This window comes from Centruroides vittatus, unplaced genomic scaffold (assembly GCF_030686945.1).
Source record: "Centruroides vittatus isolate TY-2023 unplaced genomic scaffold, ASM3068694v2 contig_579, whole genome shotgun sequence".
NCBI lineage: Eukaryota > Metazoa > Arthropoda > Arachnida > Scorpiones > Buthidae > Centruroides > Centruroides vittatus.
This window is the reverse complement of record NW_027122347.1, coordinates 463,984-466,746: the sequence shown is the minus strand read 5'-3', so window position 1 is coordinate 466,746 and position 2,763 is coordinate 463,984. Positions and strand designations below refer to the sequence as shown.

Here is a 2,763-nt window from a genome sequence, read left to right as displayed (position 1 = left end):
TAACACTTATCTAAAAGTGTTTAAATAAACTTTATTAAATACGAAGGTTAATCTATAAGTATAAAAACAAAACATAATGACGGTCTGAAAGCAACGACAACAGCATCGGTGAATAGAAGAGCTAGTGCAAGGAAGAAAAAATTATACTATCAGTTTTCATTAAAGCAAACCCGACAAAAGGCACAAAACAAACTGAAAATTTCAATATTCTAAAATCTATGGGCAAATTTTAGACGACACACGTGCTTGCTTGAATAAAAAGAAAATCGAATAACGGAGTTTACACTTAAAAATTGTGAAATTTTGTACGGATTTTCCAAACTGTGTCAGAGCGAAACCGAAAGTCGTATTTTACGTGGGATATCCCCAATTTTCCTACCGTGTTAGAGAGAAACCGTGTTGTAGAAGTTACCGTGTGGTATGAGAAATACCTGCAATTTAATGTTATTCCACTTTTAAACGAAAAACTATTATTTTGCCAATTTCTTTCAAACTTCACTTTCACTTCAGTTCCGTTCATACGGAGGTTCTAACCCTTGGTCTTATCCCCCAAAATTGACGCTCAAGTAAGTATGAAGCATTTCATATTTTAACGTAGTTTGAATTAATTAAAATTAATATTTTATTATAATTGCATTATGTATCTTATTACAAATTTCTATACTACATGTGAAATAAATGATAAGATTCAGTGGCGTGCCGTGTTTGATGGCAGGGAAGCTGCGTTGCTGTAAAAAGCCGACTTCTAGAGGCAATCAGTTAATTGCGCGTCAGTGATGGTCTAGGGCAGGGATGAGCAACCTGCGGTCCTCGGGCCGCATTCATATATTTTGCGGCCCGCGACGCATAAAATGTGAATAAATATATCAATTTTCCAGCTTAAGACAGTTCTCGATGAACAAAACCAGCTGCCATGATGCTTGTATGATGAAATATACGATAAGCACGAAGATCTTTAACGAGTTAGCGATACTGAAATACGAGCGAGATTTGTGCGCAGATAATTTCTTACCACACTAAATTTAACAGAAAAATTCATCACAAAACGATTATTTATGCTAATGTGTGAAATTCCATTTAATCCATGCAAGAAGTGTGATTACCAGAGCCCCTTCGGCCGCCAATTTAAAGTACTTTAATCTTTAAAATTGGCGTTTCCACTTCCCGGGACGAGGACCCAGGGGTTGGATTTGTGGGAAGCGAGTGTTCGGGTTGTTTCATTGTGTCGAATTACATACACAGAACGAGGCGCTTGATGTGTAAGTGCGTGAGTGCGAGAATTCGAGTAAAGCTTAAACGGTGTATATCTTCGTGTACAGTGATGTTATGTCCGTGTGTGTGTGTGTGCGTGTGATCGAAGAACATTTTCGGCATGTCTAAAAACAGAAAAACAGTAAATTACGTACGAGAATAAGATGTGTTGAAAATGAAACGAAAGAGATCTTACCATCGGAGACTTCGGAAAATATTCACTTTTACGATAAATGGCCACTTCGTCCTCTTCGTGGTAAAGTTGGGGAGGGAGAAGTATCTCCCTCCCAAATGTTCCTACAAAACACAAAGACAGTGAGAAAAGAAGAAGTTCATTCATTTATTATCTAAGCTCAACATTATTACCTGTATCAGCTAGTCTTTCTTCCCGAACAGTGTCATGAGGAGAGCGAAGGACCTGACCTAACCTAACCGGAAGCTCAATCCTCGTAACAGCTGTTTGGGAAGAAAGGTCGGTCAAATGTCACGTCCGGTGAGTAAACGTGTCACGTCCGGGTGGTCAGAATCGGGAGTCAAATCCGTTGTCGTCTATCGAGTGTCACGTTCGGGAGACAAGTCCGTGGGTCACGTCCGGGTAGGAGACAGTCACGTCCGGGAAAAGGTGTCGAGTCCGGGAGAAAAGTGTCGAATCCGGTCAGAATGTCGCATCCGGGTGCAAAGGACGAGTTGGGGAAAATCGAGGAGGATCACCGCCTAGGCCAAGGGAAACGCAGCCACCCGCAGCAACAAAACCGCGGTCCCTCGACTTCGGCGGCGCTCTCCTCCGATTCTTCCCCGTTCCGACTTCCGAAAGACGATGGCGACGACGTCGCGAGCGTGGACGAAGAGGCAGACAACCCGAACATACGAAGTAACAACGAATTCCGAGAAACCTCGTAGGTGTTGTTACGCCGTACTTCTTCCACAACAAGGTCTGTGGCTGGCTGATCCCTGACGACCTTGGCCAAGTGGAATGGACTCAGAACTCTCCCGCCTCCGGGAGAGTGCCACGCCACACGCACTGGGGGAAGGTCGTCACCACCCGCTGCCTCTCGCTCGACGGTCTCCAACGACACCGAACATTCGGCAGAGACCAAGTCCACCACCGGATCCTCGAACGTCTCATCGGAGCCGTCCGAGGAACCCCCTCCCTCCGGCGCCACCGCATTCTTCCGTCGGAACCTCCGGCGAAACCACTCCAACATCTTCATTCTGAAAAAAAAAGTTTGCAATTAGTCGATTAAAACAAAAGCTTAAAAAAATTAATGTCTAAATTCTTCCGAGAAAAGCAAAATGCTCACCGCAGCTGCCTTTTTAAATCTAAAAGATTCGAATCCGAAGCGCAAACGGACGACCATCGAACGATGTGCCGAGATGTCTTCTGGGACCGATTAGCGCAGAAAAAGTCCAAGATTATACTCACGACGAATCGGAATTCGGATAGTTTGCGTTAGATCCTACCGGAAATTGCTAGAACGTTCCAACTGTATTTGCAGTAGAGACGACCGACCC

General features: G+C 44.0%; 1 long non-coding RNA gene across 1 annotated transcript; it reads right to left on the bottom strand.

The window, feature by feature from the left end:
- Nucleotides 1-1,201: 1,201 nt before the first annotated feature.
- LOC136979107 (uncharacterized) lies at nt 1,202-1,583 on the bottom strand. The gene is made up of 2 exons (XR_010881340.1): nt 1,448-1,583; nt 1,202-1,376 (listed from the first exon to the last, which is right to left on the bottom strand). It is a non-coding gene; the product is annotated as an uncharacterized lncRNA (long non-coding RNA).
- Between the last annotated feature and the right edge of the window lie 1,180 nt (nt 1,584-2,763).